The 25778-nt window shown below is 44.9% G+C and overlaps 1 pseudogene across 1 annotated transcript in view; it reads right to left on the reverse strand.

Moving 5' to 3' along the window:
• The window catches only part of LOC147665197 (NACHT, LRR and PYD domains-containing protein 12-like), a 348972-nt pseudogene extending 326862 nt beyond the window's left edge, over positions 1 to 22110 (reverse strand). Inside the window, exon 1 of the transcript XR_015305019.1 lies at positions 21795 to 22110. The product of XR_015305019.1 is annotated as an NACHT, LRR and PYD domains-containing protein 12-like (transcript). The remainder of the gene's footprint in view (positions 1 to 21794) is intronic.
• Positions 22111 to 25778: the final 3668 nt, after the last annotated feature.

A 25778-nucleotide genomic window follows, 5' to 3' on the forward strand; every position in this document is an offset into this window, starting at 1 on the left:
ATGGGGATCGATATAGATTGACATGCTGGCTTGATATGTTCAAAGGGAGGACTGTGGAAATCTAGTTTGCGACATGAACATTGCCGACGCCATCTTGTCCCCTCCTAGGTCTGTGCGAGCGCGTAAACAGCAGCCATTTTAGATACCATGGCCTCTCCTCGCATTCACAGCTGCCTGCACGTCTCCCTGAACTCGCTAGCATCCCCCGCTCCCTGACAGCCCCCGATCTCTCCTGCCTGGGCCATAAACGCACCTTCAGCGCGACCCTGCCTCGGAGCCACATCCCGTGCCGAACCCACATACCCTTTCATCCCTTTCATACGAGCAGGCCCTTTGATAACCCCTTCCTCCCTGCCCGATTGTCCGAGCTGATCCCAGGCCATCACCTAGCCCTGCGGATGCAGTTTATTGCCCCTACAGTAGAAACTCGCCCCTCATCAAAGGAACGGAGATTAATCAATGCCTTCACACCACAAGATCCCATCGATCGCACACATTTCTGTTCCAAGCGGAATGTCCAGCTGCGCAATAGCCATCACATGCTGAGATTGGGGTGGGGACTTCTACTGTAGATATGTGTGGGAACGGGCCTGAAGCGGGGATTCCAAGGATGTCTTTCTGTACTTCAAAGAATCATCACGCATGTACTGTATGTAATAAAGTAATAAACCTGTATATAAGAGGCCAGGCCTCAGAGATGCAGTTAGAGCACCTCGAGACGATACCCTTTTTGTCCGACTGACGTGTTCTGCTCCGGAGAGAATTAAAACCTGTTTCCTGCTTTCCAACTTCCAGCGCCTGCCTCTTTATTTGGTAATCGTCAAGTGAATAAGAGGCGGCTAACGCCGGGCAGTGTTCGAAAAGGTTAATGAGAGAACTGCTTTTTCTTACAAATCACTGTAAGTGAAGTGCAAACACAAGTCCTATCCTTACAACTGACAATCAATGTTAGAAATTGGATTTTTGGTCGGCTGGGGCATGTGCCAAAGTTGGGCAGAAACCACCACTCAAGTCTGGATAAGGGAGTTACACTCCTACAATAACCCCTGCTCACCCCCTTGGTAGCGTGGCACAAGCAGTCAGGCTTATCTTAGAGGCGAGGCAGTGTGTAAAGCATTTGCACGTAACCAACAGTAATACAGTGTAAGCACTACAAGAGGACACCATACCAGTTTAGAAAATATACAATATTTTTATATACAAGACCAAAAACGATAAAAATCCACAATTGCAGTACTTAAAAATCTACAGTTATCAAAATACGCTTCGAAAACAGTTCCTTGATGTAGATAGTTCCGTCCGGGGCTATCACAGCGTCGTTAACAAACAATCCCAACAGTTCAGGCTGGTCACGGCGTCGCGGACCAGCTACGATGTCGGGAAGACCTGCAAACAGTACCTGTTAGAAATGCAGGGCGCAAGGCCCTTGAAGTCACTTGCATTGCAAGTCGAGCTCCTTTCTGTTGGAATCAGGAGCGCTGGCATCATCAGGCGTCGGGTGCAGCAGTGCGAAGGGCAGCGTTGTGGCGTGCGGTGTCCTCAGGTCGCGGTGCAAGCAGCGGCTCAGTGGTGGATGGCATAGTCTGTGAGACCTGGGTCACGGTGTGAGATGAAGGTGGTGCTAGTCATGGTGCTGACAGGTCACGGTGCAGGCAGAGGCCTTGTCGTTGCGGTAGCCCTGTAGTCGGCTGACGAACGGGAGTCAATGGTGCTGGTGTTGGTAGGCCATGGCTGCGGTGTGGGATGAGGGTGGTGTGTCATGTAACTTTACAAGCTGTAATTTGGCAGCGGCTAGATTAAGCATTAGCAGAAGACATGCTGTATTCAGCAACTATTGTAACAATGTGCAGACTCCATTTTGTATTTGTGGCAGCCATTTTGTCTGCCACATGTTGCCATGTGTTCATCATGTGCTCTGTCCTATCTTCCTGTGAACTGCTCTTGAAATCTGCCCAGAGACAAGATATATTTAGACCTTTCCTGTTCTGCACATGCTCAGTTGAGCTTGCAGCTGTTGTCAATTTATATCTGTCAGGATGTGTTTACTAGAAACGGTACACTGTTATCTCCTCCTACTTGTCGACCCTGCATTTTCTGTATGACCTTATATGTACCTAAACCCAGCACTCTGTGCTTGTACCACCTTCTTTTGAGCCCCTGTGTGGGTATAAAAGGACCATGCTCTTTCCATTCAGTGTGCTACTTCATTCAGTTGCCGAAGGGTGCTGTGTGAATATAGTACCACCTCTTGAGGTTAATAAACTCTGTTTTTTCTATTACAGTTTCTGTGCTAACATCTTCTTATTTGTCTGAGGACTATGTGCAGAGAAAGGAGAACCCCTAGCACTGGTAGGCCCTGCTGAGGCTCACCATTATAAATTAGCGCATCCAACGTGGGACTCATCGGTGACTCGGATGCCCAAAGTAGTGGTTGTGACGAAGGATTGGAATCTCGCCGTGGACGTGATCACTGCCAGAAGAGACCTGAGTCTTGGCATCCAAGGTGCTTTTTTCCTTTCTATCCGATCTGATCGTCCAGGTGGTGCCGGTCCTCGACTGAGATTTCTTCTGTTGGCTTGCCGTGCAGTGGACGTTTGGTTGAATTTAGTACTTGGCAGTTGGAATCTGGACGCCCTGTGATTGATAAGAACCGTTGTACGGTACTTGCTGTGGGTTTTGGAAGCCTGGGATTGGCAAGGCAGTTTTATAATACGCTTGCTGTGGCAATTTTTGTTTGGTATGACTAGTCATGATGTGTATGTGTAAGTGTAATGCATGCGTTGCAACACATATAGACAGGTAATGAGGATATTTTTCTCTAAGTTGTGATTTTGTGATTTTAATTTGAACGGCACAAGGTAATAAAGATACTTTAAGTGCTACTTTGATTATAATACTGCATATTTTGCACTACTTTTGGCATGCCTGCTTTTAGCGCACTTCGTAGGATGTGCTGATTTTGTGGAAATAACCGGTTAAGACTTGAGGAATCGCAGTCGGCTCCCCCAGAGAGGATGCCTAATAGAGATATGTACATATAGTCTTTCTTCTATAATGTACAGCACATTATGGAGGAAATACATGCGCAAGGATCCGGAGTTACGTTGGCCGATGTATGGGTCATTTGATATGCGAAAGATTGAGTATGTGGAACAGTGTATGTTCGAGCAGAAATCCAGACAAGATATGTTTGAGTGTGTGCGTATGTGGGTGAAGGAAGTACGTGAGCGTGAGAAACGTGAGCAAGCGCTGATTGAGAAAGAGCAACGGAAGAGTGTGCATGAAAATGCGCAAGAATTAAGAAAGACAGAAGTGAAAGAATTGGAAGAAAGACAGGAGAAGGAGCGCAGATTACAGATATCTGGCCAATATGCTATTCGGCAGCCTCTTTATCCTGTCCTTAATAAACCACAAGATGATTTTTTGTTACTAGATCGTCCTCCGCCTCCGTATGCTGTTCCGTCCGCTCCATCCGGCGAAGATGAGGACTCTGAGATAGATCAAACGAAACCAGACACTCGCTCCATGCTGTCGGTCGATCGTGCGGCTGAACTAAGAAAGACCACTCGTCAAGCACTTCATGATACTGTCACTGTTTCTAATATTTTAGATAGTTTACAGGGGTGGCAGGAAAGGGAGCAATTATATTTTACTGAGCATTTTGCTGAAGAAGTTGTAGAGATGTTTCGGAAAGTTTCTGGTGTTTCAGAACCTGATGATGTAATAACCGATTGTAAGCAAATACGTAATGGGCTTTTTACTCTCCCCCAGGTGGCTGATACGATAAGGCGGTTGTTTAAACTGCGAACTGAGGCGCTTCGTCTGCAAGAGGAGAAACGGAAGGCTAAAGCAGATGAACCGACGGGTCCGGTCAACGGGAAACAATCATCTATCTTCGGAGCAGATAAGACTAGTATAGTGCATGCAAAGACTATGCGAGAGGCAGCGCCTTTATATGTTCCTCCTAAAGGAGTGGGCATCAGTGATGATAAGTCTTCCATTGGCGCAAAGGGATATTTTATTTATAATTGGGTGTATACTCCCTGGAATAGGGCAGATGTAATGGCACTTAAAGCTGCATTGCCTGACCCGCGGAAAAATCCAGCCGCTTTCTATGAGGAAGTTGAGGGAGACATAAATTCTTGTACCATGACATTAGCTGACATCGATTTATTTTTTTGGCTAATATTACCGTCTGATATGTGGAGGTCTGTGCGGAAAGTTGATGATCAAGCAGCCTATGGGTCTAGAAGGAACGATATAGGGATAGAAGATAAGGAAAGAGAACCAGTGCAAAAGCCATGTAGATTGATTTTAGATCTTCCCGCGGCGATATTAACTAAGTTAAAAACGATCATTCCTCCCAAAAATATTGATTGGACTATTTTAGCATCGTGTAAGCAAAAGGCAGATTGATTGTGTTCGGGATTTCTTTACGTGTTTTGAGGAAGCCTTTCATGATTTTAGTGGTCAGTCGCTAACGGACGATATGGGCCGACATTTGTTTGTAGATAAATATGTTACGAATCTATTACCAGGATTGGCTAGCCGTTTAAAAGCTAGTGAAAGCTCTTGGACTACCTCTTCTCCGGTATCTCTCCTGACGATGGCTCAATATTATGAGTGTCAGGATTTAGAAGCAAAGGGTAGTGAGGATAAGAAGTCTAAGGATTTAAAAACGAAGGTTATGTTATCTCAGGTTTATGGTTTGCCTTCTAGAGGTAATGATAGAGGCGGACAAGGATTTTATGGTTCTTCTTATACTTGCTCGAATTTGGCTGTTGATCAATGCGCGTATTGTAGGAAATTTGGCCATTGGGCTGATGAGTGTCCATTGTTGCGCTCAAAACGCTATGCTCGTGGCCGAGGACCAATGAGAAATTGTGCGGGATATTCAGGTCCCAGGGGCAACATGAACGATTGCGCTAGGTTTGATTCTAATGCACAAGCACAGAATGGGTTCAATACTTTCGACAGGCGTAACCAATACCAAATGTCTGATTATGCGCAGCCTGATTTACATGATTCTGCTTATGCATAGGATTGCGTAGGATGGGGTAAGGAATCAGTTGAAGTTCCAGTAGATCAGAGGGGTCCTTATGTTACAGCACATGTTTTGGGTTCTACTGATAAGTTTCTGATTGATACAGGAGATACTCATAGCGCACTGTCTAAACAATTGGTTCCGAGGGCTCCCCTGTCTGGATTAACGATCACATCGATAGGGTTCGATGGAACACCTTCCCTTAGCCCATTGTCACAACCACTTGCATTTCATGTTGATAAATTTGCTGCTCCATGCCCGTTTTTGCTCTCCCCAAATACACCAGATAATATTGTGGGTCTTGATATGCTCAAGTATTTCAGAGCCACAATAAGATGTTCCCCTAAAGGAGTACGTGTGATTTTGAATGATAATTACCCTGTGATGGACAGAGTTTGTCTTGTTCAAGAGGATACTGCATTAGCCTCCCTACCTAAAACTTTGTGGACCACTTCAGATACTGATGTGGGACAGATGGTTATTCCACCGGTGCATATTAGTGTAAAGAAGGGAGCTGTTTTGCCACGACTGCCCCAATATAGAATTTCAAGGAGGGTGAGGAAGCACTTACACAAATTGTACATGATCTCATTGAAGTGGGGGTTGTTGAAGAAGTTCCATTTAATGTCTGTAACAGTCCTATTCTCCCAATTTTGAAAAAAGACACTGACACTAGGATTTATCGATTTATAATTGCCTTACGGGAAGTGAATAAGATAGTGGTGCCACAATACCCAGTGGTTTCTGACATTACGACACTTCTTACTTTAGTTCCACCAACTGCAACTACGTTCTCTGTTATAGACTTGAAGAACGCTTTCTTTTCGATCCCTATTCATCCTGATAGCCTATATCTGTTCGGTTTCACTTTGAATAATCGATCATATATATTTTGTAGAGTTCCTCAAGGCTATACTGAGAGTCCTAGTATTTACAGTCAAGCACTAAAAAGACAACTAGATTATTTTGTTCTGCCCGAAGGTGTGGCGCTCATACAATATGTTGATAATATCTTGTTTGCAGCCGATACCCCTGAACAATGTGAAAAATGCACTTTGTCCTTGCTTTCTTTCCTTGCTTCACATCATCACAAAGTATCAAGAAAGAAATTGCAATATTGTAGACCAAAGGTAACCTACTTAGGTCACCTTTTGTCTAAGGAGGGGTGTGCACTCACATCAGATCGTATTCAGGCAATTTTAGACACACCAGTACCCTCCACACAGAAAGAGATTCGAGCATTTTTAGACCTTACTTCCTTTTGTAGGCAATGGATATTAGGATTTTCATACGTTGTTAAACCTTTGTTAGCCCTTTTGACAAAAGACACTCCAATACCCCTTCCATGGACAGATGAATGTGAGAATGCTTTCCGACAGTTATGACAAGCTCTTTATTCAGCACCAGTGTTAGGTACTCCAGATTACACGAATCCTTTTACATTGTACGTACACAAGAGAGATGGATGTGCATTGTCAGTTTTAGTACAGACACATAGTGATAAGCAACGTCCTTGTGCCTATTTTTCAGCAGTACTTGATCCTGTTGCTCGAGCGTTGCCTGGATGTTTTCTCTCGGTTGCAGCAACAGCTGTGTCAATACGCCAGAGTGAAGGGATAGTTTTATCCCATAAGCTGTTGATGCTGGTACCCCATGCTGTTGATGCCCTTTTGAATCAAACAATTACGCAGCACTTAACTAGTGCTCGTCTGACAGGATATGAATTGACGTTGTTGGCTACTCATCTTACTCTGAAGAGATGTGCAACACTTAACCCAGCCAAGTTGTTGCCATTTCCGGTGACTCAGCCTGAGGCGCAAGAAACACATGATTGTATTTTTCTAACTGAGGAACAGATAAAGGGTCATATTGATTTGCAAGAGATGCCCCTTCCAGATGTAGATGGAGAACTATGGGTTGATTGGTCTTGTCTGAAGTTGCCGGATGGTACAACTTCAGCCCCGTATGCAATTACTACGCTTCACACGATAGTGGATACAGCTCGCATACCACAGAAGTCAGCTCAAGCAGCAGAACTAATAGCTTTGACACGAGCTTAGTACAGGTTTGCGTGTGAACATTTATACAGATAGCCGCTATGCTTTTGGAGTGGCGCATGATTTTGGCCTGCTCTGGAAGAAAAGAGGTTTTCTGACATCACATGGAATGCAGATAATGCATGGAGAATTAGTGCATAATCTTTTAATTGCATTAACATATCCAAAGAAAATAGCTACAGTGAAATGTGATGCACACAAGAAAGTAACTGATAAGGTGGGACAAGGAAATGCTTTTGTAGATCGAGTGGCACGTGAGACTGCGATGCAGCCTAACACTACTTCTATGTATGTAGTGAAGTCACAAACTGACCGGTGGCACGATGCTAGGAAAGAATTACTAGAGATACAGAGGCCCGCTTCTGACAAAGAACGGGAGGAATGGTCCAAGGATGGAGAGTTGGATGACGAAGGTTGTTGACGAAACAAACATATGGATAAATGGAAGTGGCCTATAGCTTTTGTACAACCTATGGTTCAGATGGCACATGGGCTAGCACATGTTGGAGCTTCAGCAATAGTGAAATTGCTTACGCAAGTTTGGGAGCATCCAGAAATTGCTAGCACAGCTAAGAGAGTAGTACAGTCCTGCATGATTTGTCTGCAATTCAATCCTGGAAAGGGGACACGAACTCCAGCAGGAGAGTTTGCTACACCGACTGCAACTTTTGAAGTTTCACAGATGGATTATATTCAGCTTGAACGCTGCAATAATCTGAAGTATGTGTTGGTGGTGGTATGTGCCTTCAGCAAATGGATTGAGGCGTACCCTACAAAGGACAATACTGAAATTACTACGGCAAAGGTGCTTTTGAAGGAATTTTTCCCTCGTTATGGTGTTTGTAGACTTTTGTGGAGTGATAACGGACCTCATTTCATAGGGAACATTATCAAGTATGTCCTGAAAGGATTAGGGATCAAACAAAAATTCCATGCAGTGTTTCACCCACAATCAGCAGGATTGGTGGAAAGATACAATGCTACTCCGAAGTTGAAATTAGCTAAAATACAAGCTTCTACTTCTCTGACTTGGGAAGATGCACTTCCACTGGAATTGTTGTCTATCAGATCAGTACCTCATTCTCGGACAGGCCTTTCTCCTTATGAAATTCTGTTCGGACGTTCCATGAATATATGGGGGGTCCCGAAACCGAGCTCAGTGTACAATGTACTTTGTGTTTTAATGAATGACTATTTGGAACAATTGACTGATAACTTGGTTTCTATTGATCAACAGGTTTGAGAAGCACTCCCTGACCGATCCACAGTTGAAGGCCATAATCTCCGACCTGGCGACCTTCATTCTCATCAAGCCCTTTGAGAGGTCGAGCAGTCTGGAGCCAAGGTGGTGCGGTCCCGAGCAGGTCTTGCTTGCAACGAGAACAGCTGTCCGTGTCACCAACCGAAAAAAAATGGATCCATGGGATCCATTGTCGGCGAGTACAACCTGGTTTGGTGCAGCCTGCTGTGTTGACCGACCATCGAGAGATTCTGACTGTGGAGAAAGGCCGTGCTGTGGTACCTGACTAATCTGAGGAGTTCTTCCCGGACCCAACTGTTTCTGGAGCAAGGAGATACAATTTGAGGCCAAGGAAGAAGCTTGCAGTTGTGTGATAGTTGTCAAAATGGTCCCTAGGTTAGTGAAACGGAGAGCCGATGAGGCAAGGGGGGGATGAGCCCTGCATTAGAGTAGTGACACCCGTCTTGGCCCGTAGGGAAGAAATCAACGGCTGCCTAGGGGGAAGAGTTCTGACAACCTTTTAGTTTCAGGAAGATTTGTTTTGTACATTTGCTCAAATGGAGAAAAAGAAGATTTTCTGTGCTGTAGGGTTCATTGCTGCCTTAGTGTTTGCAGCTACAATTGCATGGTTTGTTGAAGATGCAACTCCTGTTCGTGAGTTGCTCGTTATTACAATGCCAGTGCCCGAGGAACATTTTTACTTTACTCTCCCATATCAAGAATTGAAACATAGACAGTCTTACTTGAATAACACTTTCATCCAGATGCTACATCATACGCATACTGCTATGAACGCTACAAACTGTTGGATATGTGGAATGATGCCAGCTCATCAAAAGAAGGGGGGAACACCCTTTATACCTTTCCCTTTCTTGCACAATGTTTCTTGTCCAGCCTGGTATACTTTGCTTTTTGCAACACGGAAGCCTACAGTAGGCAGACTGCTTTTCCGGTTGAATAAAGAGTGTCATCAGGACAAAAAAGGCTATCCACAAGCCAATGGAACTATATTGGAATGGGAGGAGTACCGACCGGACAATGCCTCAACGCCCTACATTTTCACAAACACAAGAGACATTGTAGAAAGCGAGAAATTTGTTAATTCTGTAGCTCAAGCACAAGCTGAATTATGTGCACAAATTATTGGACATATTCCTGTAGGTGTTAGTGATTGTAAATATAGATGGTTTGAATAACAGTACTTTTCTAGCTTCACATAATACATATTTCATTTGTGGAAATAGGGGGTATTATCGAATACCAGCTGGGTGGTCTGGAGTCTGTTATGTTGCATTTTTATTGGTCCCTGTGTTTTTGGCACCTGCATCATATCATAAAGATCTTAAACTGCTGAATAATGTGACTATGAATCGCTATAAGAGGGCCTTGTCCACTGATGACGTAGACCAAACCGATACTAGTCTGCAACAATATGTAGATTTAAATTTAGGACTGTTCTTTTTTGTAGGAGCTGCATTAAACAGTAGGAAAGTTCGGCGATTAACCAGAGTTGTGGAAGCCGTCACTAATCAAGCTGCTGCAGCTCTAGGGAACCTTACCGAAGAATTACAAATTGCTAGGATTGTTGCTTTACAGAACCGAATGGTTTTAGATGTTATGTTAGCAGACAGAGGTGGTGCATGTCGCATTATCGGAAGAAGTTGCTGTGTGTTCATACCTGACCACACACCATCCGTGTATAAAGCAATCAATAAACTTCATAAGATTGCTGCCGACTTACATACCGATAATAGTACCTGGACTTTTGCAGGTTGGTTCTGGACTCTAATCTCTGCATGGGGCTGGAAAGTTTTAACTGGCCTCTGTATAATTGTTGCAATTATCTTCACATGTTGCATATGTATTCATTGTAGTCCAATGTTATGGTCTATGTGTCTTACTGCTTGTATACCAGCCAAGAAAGATGTTGCAGAAATGAAAGTACAATACATGATAGACAAAGAAATAGCTGAAATGATGAGTATAAATATACAGGACGATTAATTAGACTATCCCAGAAAGTCAAATGTCTTCAGCTAATGCTGAAAGGGTCGTCTGTTGTAATTTGGCAGCGGCTAGATTAAGCATTAGCAGAAGACATGCTGTATTCAGCAACTATTGTAACATTGTGCAGACTCCATTTTGTATTTGCGGCAGCCATTTTGTCTGCCACATGTTGCCATGTGCTCATCATTTGCTCTGTCCTACCTTCCTGTTAACTGCTCTTGAAATCTGCCCAGAGACGAGATATATTTAGACCTTTCCTTTTCTGCACATGCTCAGTTGAGCTTGCAGCTGTTGTCAATTTATATCTGTCAGGATGTGTTTACTAGAAACTGAACACTGTTAGCTCCTCCTACTTCTTTACCCTGCATTTTCTGTATGACCTTATATGTACCTAAACCCAGCACTCTGTGCTTGTACCACCTTCTTTTGAGCCCCTGTGTGGGTATAAAAGGACCATGCTCTTTCCATTCAGTGTGCTACTTCATACAGTTGCCGAAGGGTGCTGTGTGAATATAGTACCACCTCTTGAGGTTAATAAACTCTGTTTTTTCTATTCCAGTTTCTGTGCCAACTTCTTCTTATTTGTCTGAGGACTCTGTGCAGAGAAGGGAGAACCCCTAGAACTGGTAGGCCCTACTGAGGCTCACCACTACAAAGCGGTGCCCTTGAACCACTGTGCAAGCAGCGGTGTTGATTTTGGCATGGATCGTCGTCATCGGGGAGGCCAAGGTGTCGTCATGAAGTGAGGCGGTGCGGAGTGTGGTGCCCATAGGTCGCAGTGCAAGCAACGGCTCAGTGGCGGCATCAGCAGGCGTCGTCGGTGAGCCCAGAGTCGCGGTGAGGCACTGCGGCGGTGCTCTGTGAGGTGCCCATGCTTTGGTGTGAAGCGAGGTGGTGCGGAGTGTTGTGCCCACAGGTCCCGATGTGAACAGCGGCTCGGTGGCGGAATCAGCAGGGTCACCGCACGGCATTGCAGCGTTGCCCACTGCGGTGCCGTCTGGACACAGAGTAGGCAGCAGAGACGAGGTTGAGTTGCTTTTCCTCTGTTACAGCACAAAACACACAGTCCCCAGTGCTGCTGGAAGAAGAGCTTGAAGTCTTTGCTGTTCCTTAGACTTTGTGAACAGGGGACAAGCTCTACCCCAAGCCCTTGGAGAGACTCACAAATTTAGGTTGCAGAAAGCCCAGTCCAGGCCTTTAACTGCCCAAGTCAGAAGCAGCCACTTCAGGTCAGCCCTGCAACACATTCAGCAAAGTGGTTGTTCCTCCTCACAGTTTCTCCAGCTCTTCTTCTTGGCAGTCTTCTTGATCCAGATGAGTTCTAAAATTCAGGTGTCTGGGACCCAGTATTTTAATCCAAAAATCCTTTGATCCTCTAGGCAGAGGGTGTCAGTGCCCAGCCAGAACCAGTTCTGCCTTCTTTGGTGTGATTTTCTGGCAGGAGGTGGAGGCGGCATTGTCAGGCCCTTTAGGGTGCAAGGAAATCTCCTCCCCCTTCCCCCATCGCAGCCCAGGTCTATTTAGCCCTTTCCTGACCTACCTCGACTATCGGGAGCCACTCCTCCTTCATAGCCATCTGTCGTCCAAAACCCAGACAGGCAATCCATATTCCAGCAGGGCACACAGGATGACTGAGCAAGAAAATACCTACTTTCTAAAAGTGGTATTCTCAAACACAGAATGTAAAAATCATGTTTACTAGAAGATGCATATTTAGATTCTTAGTTTAGCCATACTCAATGTTATTTTCCCACCTAGTTCCTTGGGCCAGTTATGTTTATAAGATGTTATAAACAAACTTCCCATTCTGTCCTATGAGGAACAGGTAGCCTTGCAATAGTGAAAAGAAAAACTAAATGGGCTGTAATTCACTATCAGGACATGCAACACACACCAGAGCATGTCCTACCTTTCACATACACTGTACCCTGCCCACAGGGGTACCTTGGGCTTTCCTTAGGGGTGGCTGACAAGTAAGAAAAGGGAAGGTTAGGGACTGGCAAGTGTGTACACTGGCCAGGTCGACATGGCCTTCACCAACTGAGCGCAGACTCTGCAATGGCAGGTCTGTGTTACCTTTTTAATGCTACTCATGTAGGTGGCACGATTAATGCTGCAGGCCAACTAGTTGAATTTGATTTACGGGCCCTGGCACACTAAGTGCACTTTACTAGGAACTAACAAGTAAATCAAGTATCCAGTCATAGAATCACCAATCCATAACACGATTTACACAGAGAGCATATGCATTTTTGCACTGATTAGCAGTGGTTAAGTGCCCAGAGTCCTAAAACCAACACAAACAGGTCAGGAAACAATAGGAGGAAGAAGCAAAATGTTAGGGGATAACCCAACAATAAAGGCCATTTCCAACACATATTTTCTCATTGTTATGGCTTGACTCCACCTTCCTTTCCTGCCATTGTAGAGCATCCGTCATATCGTTGGCCATGGAGTTTTTCTAAGTTTAATCCAAATTTAGAACATCAATCCATAACCATATTTCCAGCTGAGATAGCATCCATTTCTTTTAAGGTTGCAAATCCAAGGAATTCTTCTCTGATGACATCTACGCTGCTACTTGTCGTGTCTAAAAAATGTACTCCAAGTGACATCTGTTCTTTTCCAGTAATGTCAGCACTTTCATCAGTAATGATTGAAAATCCATTTGACCTATTGACTATGGATACTAGATCTTGTCTCAATGTCTTATCACATAATGTAATCAATTCATGTTGAACTCAAACTGATGTACAATGGGCATTAACTGTTGCTTTTTCCAGATGATTCTTTAGGATCACATCTCCTGCGACAATGTGAAATCGGTACAGACTTTGCACATTTCCAGTTGCAATTTTTTAACGCAGAGTGTGTGCCACACAGTAAGATAGTGGACTCAATTGGAAATAACTTTTCATGATTTTCTTCAACTTTACTTTTCACAGCGCTCTCTATTTGGCAAACAATACATGTTTCCGGTTTCTTTCTTATCACCAAAAAGTGATTTACATCCACGTATGCCACGACAATGAAACATGGTTGTGTGCACTTTCATGGAAGTCTTTATATTTGGTGAAAGGCGTACTTGTGTATGCTCCTTGTGTCCCACAATGAACTGGCTGTGGAAAAACTGTGCAGTACGTGCAAATCACACCTTTTAGCTGTGGAGGGTAGCTAAACCATGATGAATATTGATTAATCCATATATGACGGAAACAGCGTAGTCCACCTGATTCCTGCTTGAAGTCATACTTTTCTAGTGGGGCATATATTTATTAGAAGATTGTATTTGAAATCATCTGTTAATTTTTGATGAATTCAAATACAATCCGATTTCATTTACAGAAGCATCAACATCATGTTTAGATTATTTTCTTGCTTCCCTAATATCAGACTCTAAATCATCCAATTTTAGTTTTGAAGCAAAATTGTGGTTGTCCATTTCTTAAAATAAATGGAGATCATGAAATTCTCTGCTCATCACCAGGCTGTATTGAATAAACTGTGAGTTGTAGATGAGATTCAGGGAGTTTGAAAAATCCATTTAAATTTCTTGTGCAGAGAACCAAGCTTTCATTGCATAATGCATAGTTATATTGGTAAGATGGGATTTGTTAACATCAAATAACTCACCTACAATTCACTAATTATTGAATATAGCCCTGTATGCAGTAATCGAAACTTAAAAAAGAAAACGTGTGTGTGTGGTTATATGTATACACAGACACACACACATACACACACAATATATATATATATAAATAATATACTGTAGTACCATATGTCACTCGCAATAACACCAGACTGCACGCACAGCAGTTGCCACAGCACTGAATTGTACCCACAGCACTGGATTGTACCCAAAACACTTGCCACAGCACCAGCTATAAACCCTACCCGGAGATACAATCATAATCGACACACTACACTAGCAATAAAACAGGTGAGTAGCACAGAAATACAACAGGCTTCAGGGGGAGACCAAACTATATACTAAAATAGTGGTATGTGACCCACGACCAAAGTCGAGAATGGACCCAGACGACGTAGAAGATCAAAGGAACCACCCTAGATGAGTATCTAGGAACCCCACAGAGGTTTTGTGCAGAGTGGGAACATGACCGCTGGGTCAATGGAAGTCGACGGGTAAGTTGCGGTTACAAATGTTAATGAAGATCGACCCTTAACAGTGGACCCTGAAGGAAACCTGTGGAAGATGGATGGTTAGAGAGTCACCCCACCCATGGATACCCCTGGAACCAGGATACCTACATCAGGGAAGCCAGGTTCACAGGTGAGCAGTAGCGTCGGAAACTGTCGCGGACCACAATGGATGACTTTAGGTGGAGTGCCGCTGGAGAAGAAGATGAAGGAGTCTGGTGGAACCCGAAGGTGGATTAAAGATGAGAAGAACCTGTAAACAGAGGGGACAGAGTCTATGCCACTAAGGAATGACCAGGAGGTACGAGAGATGAATTCCCACCAATGTTGTTGAATGCAGGAGAGTTGATGATGTCCTTGAAGTTGTAGGTTTTCGAACCAGGTGACACTGTGGAAGACCAGGAGCCGTTCACCAGCTGTCCCATGTGGGATGTCGAGAACCAGGGTGTCAGTGTCCAGCAGTGGCATCAACACACCTTGGCAATGGCAACAGGTGCAGAAGTCAAGAGAAGATGCAAAGTCAGAACCAGCAAAGCCCAAGTGACTCACCACGACTAGCAAGTCAGAGCAGGCCCTGAGCATCAGGGAAGCCCATTGGAGTTAGCAGGAGAGCCATAGTTCTCTGGAGGAGAAGCTTGTCATGCCTTTGCCAGCTGACGTGGTGCACAGGCACTCGGTTCCAGCGATGCAGATAAGGGAAACTAGTTTCAGCGTCGGTGTGATCAGTGCAGGCCTTGATGCATTACAGAACCATCACCTGTGTTACTGGAGCCTTTCGGAGTCAGTCAGAGCCCACGATCAGCAAACTGGTCAGCTACGTTGTGGTGCCTGTGGATGCATGGGACGGACTCCTTCACTCCAAGGGAGATTCCTTTGGATGTCTTTGAGTGTCCACAGGCCCTGGATGGAACCTGTATGGAGCACGGACACTGACGGTGCAATTGACTTGCAGGACAGAGACGCCAGGAGCAGACAGAGCCTTCCTGAGGATGGACTAGGTTTCCAAAATCAAAGTTCGATGCTGTCAGTCCGACGGCAGTCAGAGTGTCCAGACGGTTGAAGTTGAAGTGGAGCTTCATCTTAATCAAATCCAACAACGCCCACAGGTAAGCCCTTAAGGACCCTAAGGAAAGGGTTGGGTCAATTCAGGGGTGCCTCCTAGAGGAGGGGATGGTCAGTGGGGAGGATATATGTCCCACACCAGAGCAGGATCCAACGGCTCCCTGAACTGCATTGAACTGGAGTATGCAAGGAGGGCACCAAATGTGCCCCGCTAGTAGTCTCAGTGGCGCTGGCAAGCACTGCCACCCTGGCCCAATACACTAACTCCTGTCAGGGAGGTGATCACATGAAACCTATTGTTCCGTCTTCCCATGATCAGGCTCCGCCCAGCAGCAGGAGGGCGGAATCGTGTTTGTGGTAAGCAGCAGCCCTAGGTTGCTGCCAGTCTCTGTAAGATTGGTCCCGATAGCTTAGAGGGCTCCCCAGAGGAGCCCTACCATGGATGGAATCATACCTTCAACCCGGATACTGTGCTTGGGTATGATTCCAACATGTTTGATATCAAACTTGCCCAGGTTTTTGTCAGCCATTTTAAAGATGGTCATCACATAATGATGCATGGCACCTCTCTGTATTGTTATGGCTGATTTACTTATAAAGCCAGGAGAATGGACGCCGGGGTTTGTAGGGGTGTCCTGCTCATGCAGGGGCACCCTCACACTTATAACCAAGCACCCTGCCTTTGGGACTGAAAGAACCTACTAGGGGGTTGACTTATAGGTTCTAAGTGCAGTGGTACTAGATATAAGGAACTTATATCTTTTGTGAGAGGAGCAAGCACCAGCTCACACAGGCTGCAATGGCAGGCCTGTCGTCAGGTTTTGGAGGGTCCCTCATGGGTGGCATAATACATGCTGCAACCCATGGGGGACCCATGGTGCACCTATGCCCTTGGTACCTCAGTACCATATACTAGGGGCTTACAAAGGTGTACCAGTAGCCAATTAGGAATGTACCCAAGTGCTTACCATAGCCAAATTAGGAAGGAAGCACAGCGACTGGGGTCCTGGTTAGCAGGATCCCAGTCAGACTAGTCAGAAAGTAGTACAACACCAGCAAAAAGTGGGATAACCATGAAAGCTGATCCTACTTTCCAACAATTATATAACAAGATTTTGAGGGAGCACATGGAGGGCGCACATGGAGGGAGCACATGCTCAATACCTGTTTAAAAGAGCTGCACCAACACCTGGTAGATAGCCGGCTGACTGACCCCTGGAAGCTTGCTGAGGAGCTAGACCTCGGGTGCAGCATCGAGTATCCTAGAAGGTATCTAGGGTGGGACTCTCAAAACGGTGCTCAGGATTCTCACCAGAAGAAGGATGGGGGAGATAGAAATAAGATGTTCTTTCAAGGCCCCAAAACCTCTCTCAAAGCAATGGGTCCCAATCCCAATCTGCCCACCAGAAGAAAGGCTTCTCTGATAAGATTCATTGTCATTTTGCCCCCCAGTGCTATGAATGTTGTGAGTATGGGCACATCATGGGCACAGCCTCTTAATGGGGGTAAACCCCCAGGATTGGCTAAAATACTGCTTGAGGAGGAGATGATCTCTGTTAATGGTGGGAAGTTAGTGAGGTTTTGAAAATTAAAGTTGTGCTGTTCCTGAATGATCTAGAATTTAGCAATATACAAGGGACAGTAGGCTACAGAGTCAAAAGAGATGGGAATCCATTTATTTGGAATATAATGCCCTCACAGACCCAGTTGGGTGTCATGCTTCATCATCGGGCTGCTCCTCGTCTGGCCGACGCTGGCGGCCTGCAATGCCTGTCTGGCTTACGATGAGGGGCAATTCACCTCACAGGCACTCAACATTCCAATACGCATCATCAATCTAACATTCCATGCAGCACACAGCACATTCACACTGGCTGCGCAGGAGGCGAGATAATGGCTGGGTATTAACATGAACAAGATACTACACACTTGCTCTGAGAGCACCAGATGACACCTTATCATAGTCACACTAGTCCTGTGTCCATTAGAGCCTCCACCCTCAGTCCATTGATGGTGACCCACTGCCTATACTCGGAAGTATTAGAAGGCATCGGTTTTCGGGCACCATATCCTTGTGACCCAGGGACACTAGGGTAACCTCACTGACTGTATTCACAAATAGAGGGACAACAGGCTTTTATACATAAGGTCCAGCACAGTTTAGCAAATACAATATGAAAATTGAAGTTGTGCTGTTCCTGAATGATCTAAAATTTAGCAATATACAAGGGACAGTAGGCTACAGAGTCAAAGAGATGGGCATCCATTTCTTTGAAATGTAATGCCCTCACACACCCAGTTCGGTGTCATGCTTCATTATCGGGCTGCTCCTCATCTGGCCGGCGCTGCAATGCCTGACAGGCTCCCGATCCGGGACACTTTGGCGAAGATCTTTTTCCAAATAGCCGTTTGGTGCTGTGGGTGTGAGAGATTTAGGGCCAGATGTAGGTCGCCAAATACCGGGTGGTAACGGCCGATTTCGGCCGTTACCGACCGGTATTTGGGATTTGACATGTAGATGGGCTTAATGTTACAGAATCGGTATATTTACCGATTCAGTAAATTTACAGAATCGGTAAAATACCGAATCAGTAAATTTACCGATTCTGTAAATCTATATGAAGGTGGCACTGTAATCAGTGCCACAGGCCCTTACCGAATCGTTATTTACCATGGAATACTATTCCATGGTAAATAACAAATTCCAGTGTACATGCACATCTGTGCATGTACACCTGTGCCATGTGGCACACAGACATGCCCTAAGGGCATGTATGTTTGTCACATGGCACACAAGCCAGAAACAGGGGTGCAACAGGGTGTCAAAGTGACACCCTGTCCCCCTTGTAAAATCAGTAATTTTACTGATTCCGTAATTACCGAATCGGTATTTGCTATGGAATCCTATGGGCTTCAAGGCCCATAGGAATCAATGGCAAATACTGATTCGGTAATTACCGAATCTTACCGATTCGGTATTTTTACAATTTTTTTTACCTACATATCAATTACCGATTAGTAAATACCGAATCGGTAAAATTCGGTATTTACCATTCGGTAATTTGCTATCACCTACATCTGGGCCCTAGTGAGTGTTGATGAATAAGTGGTGTGCGATGTTTATGTGAATTAAAACAGGGTTGTGAGTACCAGCAAAAATGACTTCCATGAGCTGGAAGCTGGATGAATATTTTCACAAGCCCTGGGGTGAGGAACATTTAGGAGCATCAGCGCTACACTGGTTGTGGCCGCCTTGAGTCCCAGAAGCTGTTCAAGTGATCAAGACGTGGCCTGAAACATTCTGAGTCGCATGTGGTTCTCTTAGATATAATGTGCCCTGGGCTGCTTTGTTTGCGGGGCGCGTGCAGAGCTCTCCAGCCACCATCTTGAATCCCATCAATTCTTGCAAGATCTTGCTAAGTCTCTTGGGGTTTGGTGTTGCCCTAAACATGGGCCTGGTGTAAATAAGAGACATTTTCAGGATAACTGCTTGTCAATACAGATTCAAAAAGAAGCAGGAGTGTGGCAGAGAGGTCCTGCTCCTCAGAAGACTTTGGAACTCATTTATGAAGTGACACATCGCTGCTTGAAAACAGGGGTCGTCACTTTTCATTGCGCCCTCCTTGCAACATGCTGAATGCATCATATTCACAGTATGATGCATCATATCGCAAGGAGTTACAGACACGTCAGTATTTCTGACGTATCTGTAGGCGCAAAACTGACGCATTGCTGGAGTGTGTCACAAATGACGCAACTCTAAGCAATGGGTCATTACACATGGGCAAGTCCCAATTCAAATGTGCCTGTGTCAATCTTATGCCTGCTGTGAGGCAGGCATAAGATATTAACACATTTGCATCCTAGAAGTGGCGCAGTGAAATCTTTCACTGCGTCACTTCTACGAGGCCTACTTGGAGGGGAACGCCCACTCTGCATACATTATACCTGGCGCAATTCAGCATTGAGACGTGCTAGGGAAAAAGTTTAATTGAAGGTTCTATTGAGAGTATTATCTATTGTTCCCAAAATGGACAAGAACAGCCTGGAAGGGAATGTCCCCACTGGAACTTAATACAGAGTTAAATTGAGTAGAAATCTGTGTGTAGTAATAAACAAATGTAGTTATCAATAAGGAAGTTGGACACTAATAACCATCTTTCTCTGTTTCTGAGTAACAATTATCCCCCTCCCAAATCCGTCAGCAGATTCAATCATGAGTACTCAGCCGTGGGTCAACCTACCACAACCTGTAGGTGAATGTAGTTATGAGCTAAGAATCACCAATGTAGAAAGCCACAGTGATAGCGTCTACTGTTGTCACAGGATCAATTCTCTACTGTCCCATCCTAATCCCCCTCCCCAGCCTTAACCAGGTCTCTTGTTTGGCCACTTCATGGCTGCTGCTCAAATAATGTCTGGGCAGGCACCGTACCAATCTGTTCCACAGAACTATTGGACCTTGGCATGCGGAGAGTGTGTAAGTTGAGATTTACACCATGAAGAAACTACAAATGATTATGGCCAGGCTGATCCACCTCAGGGTCTGATGCAGTTAGACCTGTAACTTTGGATCCCTTGAAACCTACGTGGCTCGGGTTCCAAGATCCATACCCCATGATGGCTTCTGCTACATTTAAACCTTCACAAAGAGATTTCCATCCATTTCAACCCTTCTTCTCTCCTCTCACCCTACTCACTGGTGCACTGTACATATCATAACATGAATGTGTAAAGTGTACGTTCACCCGTAGGTTTTGAATCACAGATGTTCATTGTTACCCAACGATACACATTTTATCAACCTCAGATCAATGAAAGGCTCAGTGAACCCTCCGGGATTTTGAACCTGTGACCATGAGGTCAAACACCTGCCCCTTCAGTGGACGCATTAGTCTATTGGGTCACCAGACACCTTCTCCAATTAGTAACGATCCTGCAGTTCAGCCTGTGCACCTTATTCCTGTTGTCATAAGTGACAATCCTTCGTCTGTAGATTCCCACGCCTTGGTAACTGGGGTAACAAAGGTGTGCCCTTCTACCTCAGACCGTGACAGACATCCATACCGGACAGATGGATTCTAATTCTGATACTCTGTTCACTTTGCGTTAACAACTCAACCTCATCCTCTCTTTATGACTCGGAAAGCCCTGAGGAAGCCCCTTGTGAAAAGACATAGGGGCGAAACACGTGTGGGCTGAACGTAGTCTAAAACGATGAACATTTGGAAGGTACATCTACTAACAGCAACAAGAAGAGCCTAGATGTTTGGATATTAGTGTGTGAAATAATATAAAAACAGCGACCTTCCCAAGCCTTCTCTGGTCTCCTCAACTGAAGAAGGATAAACTAAAATCACGGTTACACTTGATACGCAAGAAAGCCTTTATATTATAACCAATACTGTTACACGTGGTCAGTATGTATGCTTTTGAATACTTCACCTATCTCTTTACCTGATATTTGTTTAATTTATTTACTTTTGTCATGGGGTGGGTCTTACCAATACAGTCACATCAAGTTTACGGCCTGGGATAAAAGAAACTCAAGTTTATTGAGCAACTAACTTGGATGCAAGTTCCAGACACTTACAAATGCCAGGCACGCGTAACATGCATGTCCCATTCCAGGACAACACTGAGGAATGTGTCCAGACACAAAGCCTTGGTTTAAATACTATTTCAGGTAAACAGCTGTGTGTATTTTCTGTCTGCCAGTCATTGGCCTTATAGTACATAATCTCTGCTATTAATGAACTCCTCTGCAACTAACCTGGTCAATGACTAGTTAACAGCAAAACGTCACCCTAGTGACCAACAAAGCAGCCTCCCTACTTTACGCTCCATGTATCTTTTCCTCATATTGAAATGTTGTGCTCTTGTGAGGTGACCCTCAACCCTTTGACCAGGGTCATCACTGCGTGGGTTATAGACACATGGTACACAATAGATGAAATAATCAAACGTTGCATAATATATCACAACTACAAACATTACACCACAGGTGAGCAGTCCTTTTTTGGGGGTTTTCTGCAGCTCTAATTTGCCTATAATACAAATAAAAGAACTGCTGCTACGAACTGCAGTGAGTGCACAGACCCAAACTTCCTCTGAATATGGAATATCCGAATACTTGCCATTGAAAGTCATACTTTTTATTCAAAGTTCATCAAGAATGCATTGCTGAGCTCCAAGGTCCATAGAACAACATCCGGGTACTCACATTTCTGAGCTGCAGGTTCAAGTTCTTCCACAAGGTCCTTTCTGGGAATTTTCTCCAGTACACGTTGTGTGATCTCGAGGGCCCTTCGATCACCATAATGTTCGATCATAGTGTTCGCGGTATCCAATTGATCCGCATCTTCAAGTCGTGATCTTGGGATCTTTACCTGTCCAGGTTCCACAGCGCAGTCTCGTAGCCGAACTTTGAATTCCTTGAACTCTTGGCTAGTTAGTTCTTGTAAAGAACGATAGATCACATCCCTGGGGGTCTCTGGGCTGCTGCCATGAGCCATTATACAGCATGAACCTCAGTGCCTGCAATGAAAAATGCATCATTCAGGTGAACTTAGCTGAGATCTGTCACGCAGTCTTTCAGTGGCGGCTGGTGACATTTTAAAGTGGTGAGGCGTAAATGCCTGTCTTGGATGCCATGAGGCGAGTGAACCTAATTCTTACAGTTCTGGCGGCCAAACAAGACCATAGCAACAGGAACAGTAACTCACTGAACTACCTTAACAAATACAATAAGGGTCAAATCTTGGTTTTATGCAGCTTAGCTAACAAGTTAAGACTTTATCATCGTTACATAATGATGCAGTTCATTTTACACAAGCTCACCGTGGCGTTTTTGTACATAAAGCGCAACCTCTTAAACCTGAGATGATATCTTAATGATTCCATTTATAGAGTCATTCAGGTTACAAATCCCACTTGTGAGGCTGTGCGCTCTTTTCATTTAGATTTTTACGTGTAATATTGAGTTTCTTTTAATGTCCTACAAATGATGACTTGCGAGAGAGTGAGACATGTTGCCTGGTGATTACTCGAGTCGCCTGATTGAAATAAAATGTTCAAGAGTAAGAGACTGCATCAAAGCACGCTTAAAAAGGGTTTTCTCACTACATGAAAATGTCCGACCCTCTTGGCTGTTCTCTCTGAGGCTGAAGAAGACGCCACCGCCGGACAGCTATAACCTCAATTTTGTTTCAAACTAGAGCTGGACGCGTGCTGTGCTAAGAACGTAACATTAGTAAGAGATTAAGGATTTGCCATCTCAATTCATCTCAAAGACAAGGCTTCATAATGGCGATCTGCGTGACAGCGCGCGTGATCTGAATATTAAAGTGTCTTTTAGTGAAGAGGAATAATAGAGATAATACAGTTTGGAACAATGCACCTGTCACTCAAGAACATTCACACAAGTGTTGCAATATTTCCCCTGAAACGACTGCCATCGCCTCTTAGAAACCTGAGAAGTCGGTGTCATTTGCAGCCCTTGTGTGTCTCTTACGCAGGCCCACTGCCGGTCACACATCTATTTCTCAGCGGAACAATGACACATCCACTTGGGTTACCAGTCACAACAATCTGCTGTCTGCTTCAGTTCTGGGCCAGGGTCCATATTTGTCACCTTCACCGTTGTCTGCATGAGTAGCTAGTATCTGGCAAGCCTTCTCAGACGCTTAACCAATCCGGATGCTGCTCCAGAGTCTAGCAGTGCCAGGATTGGCCTGGAGCCGGACTCACTCCCTTCTCATTAGGAGAACGAGGGCTGCGAATGAAGCTACCCTTGCTCTCCTAAGGGGACGAACATGCGCACTATTGCGCTGTCACTCACCCTGAGTGCTGCCGCACCCCCACCCCCTTCAGGATCCCTTCTGCTTCTGTCTGACACTGATTCCATTCCAATCAGGAGTCCTTATTGCTGGAATTGCTCAGAACTGAAGTAGAATGATTCCTAATTCTAAATGGGGCCGTGGGCCCATGGCATTGGTGGCGCAACGCCCAAACGCCCCCAATAGATGCACAGCCACTGCAGTCTATGTTATGGAACCAACCACAATCTATCCCCCACAGACATCACCAACCTATTGGCTACTTACAAGACCATCAATGTCATTCCCCTCCACTCGCCTCTCCTAACAATTCTACTCAATTTGCCAATCAGACCATCTCTTCCTTCAGAACTTACCAGCCTCCCCCTCAAGGGGCACCCTCATTCAAGAATCTAATCCCTATCTCCCTCATCAGTTGAGACACTTACATCACCAAAACAGTTGCGTGAGAGCTACACTGTATGCTCCATAACTGCAGATCTGCAAACAAACACAAACTGGAAATCTCTGACACTATCACTCACCACAATCTCAACATGCTCTTTCTCACTGAGACCTGGTTTAATGACTCCTCTCACACTTCTTTTGATCTGTTGTTACCTACTGACTACTCTATCCTCAGAAACGACAGAACAGGCAAGATCGGGGGAGGTGTTGCGATTATCCTTTCCCACCGCCCTCTTTCGCACCTTTGAATACCTTTGCCTAGAACTCCAAGTTCACCATGGCTCACCCGTCAGGTTCCATATCCTCTACCACCCGCCTGGTAATTGCTTTTCCTTCATAGACGAATTCATCGACTTCATTAGTGATCATTATTCACAAAGCGACAAGCAGATCTTCCTAGGTGATTTCAATCTCCACTGGGGCTCCGTGGAAGACTCGGCTGCCAACAAGCTTGCAACCTTTCTCTCAGCTAACGATCTTGCCCAACACTGCTCGGAAATTAAACACGCCAAGGGCTCAATTCTGGACCTTGTGATGTCCAAATCAGACCAGATTACCACTGCTTCACCCATCGGTGTTGACTGGTCTGACCATTTCCTCATTCCCTTCTGTTTTCCCCTCTCTCACATTTTAACTCTCGGCCAACCTAAAAGAGCCTCTACGTGGTTCAGCAACACAAAAATCGTTGATCTTGAGACTCTATGTGATTCTGCTATGCGTTCACTTCCTAGTCTAGACCCCAATACAGATGTCAACGATCTCACTCCCCTTTGCCTCTCAAACCTTGCAGTCAAAATCGACAAAGTTGTTCCACTCAAAAGCAAAAGGAAAAGACCCACCCCATCAGTTCCTTGGTTCAACAAAGCTCTCTATGACGAAAGGAAAAACCTCAGATTCTTGGAGAAGCACTGGAGACTTTCTCCATCCACCCCCAACTTCTCTCTTTTACGCTCAGCAGGATCCAAATACCACCAGCACATCTTCCAGGAAAAAAACATCTCATTTCAGATCCCTCCACGGTTCAGCTGAAAACGACCCAAAAAACTTTTCAACCTCATCAAAAACCCAAATTGTTCTCCCCAAACCATCAAGCCTGAGGATGCTTCAAAGAAAGCAACTGAGTTCGCTATATTTGTTGATCAAAATGTAAAATCTCTGGTGGAACAGATCACCCACCCCACCCCCATTGAGGAGTGAAAAGCCTTAGTCACCTGGCAGAACAGGTTCTTCTGACACCATACCCAGTGGCATCGCCATTGATTTCTATACTAACACTCTTTCCTACTGGACAAGGCTAGTCAATCTCTTCCTCAGTCAAGGATCCCTCCCAGCTGTCCTCAAAATAGGACAGGTTACCCCCTTCTGAAAAAACCACTGCTGATGCAAATGACCTCAATAACTTCCATCCCATCACCAATCTCCCTTTTCTTTCAAAGATCACAGAAAAATGTGTTGCAAAACAACTGTCCCAACCCATTATGGACAATAATTTCCTCGACATGTTCCAGTCTGGCTTTATTCAAAATTGCAGCACTGAAACAGCCCTGCTGCAAGTGATCGATGATGCGCTGCATATTCTCGATTCGGGGGAACCGTGCCTTCTTATTCTTCTTGACCTCTCTGCACCTTTTGACACTGTTAATCACAACACCCTCCTGAACATTCTTCATCAGAGAATGGGCGTGGAAGGCACAGTACTCAAATGGTTGGCCTCTTTCCTCTCGGACAGATCACAAATGATTAAGATTGCGAACAGTCTCTCCTCTCCACTGGTGGTTGGTCAAGGCGTCCCTTAAGTTTCCATCCTTGCTCCCACTCTGTTTAATCTTTATCTGGAACCATTAGGGAACTTCCTAAGCAAATCTGGAATCCTCTACCATGCGGATGACACCCAAATATACCTCAAGGTGTCTTCCCCTCAT

This window comes from Lissotriton vulgaris, unplaced genomic scaffold (assembly GCF_964263255.1).
Source record: "Lissotriton vulgaris unplaced genomic scaffold, aLisVul1.2 SCAFFOLD_1298, whole genome shotgun sequence".
Classification (NCBI taxonomy): Eukaryota; Metazoa; Chordata; class Amphibia; order Caudata; family Salamandridae; genus Lissotriton; species Lissotriton vulgaris.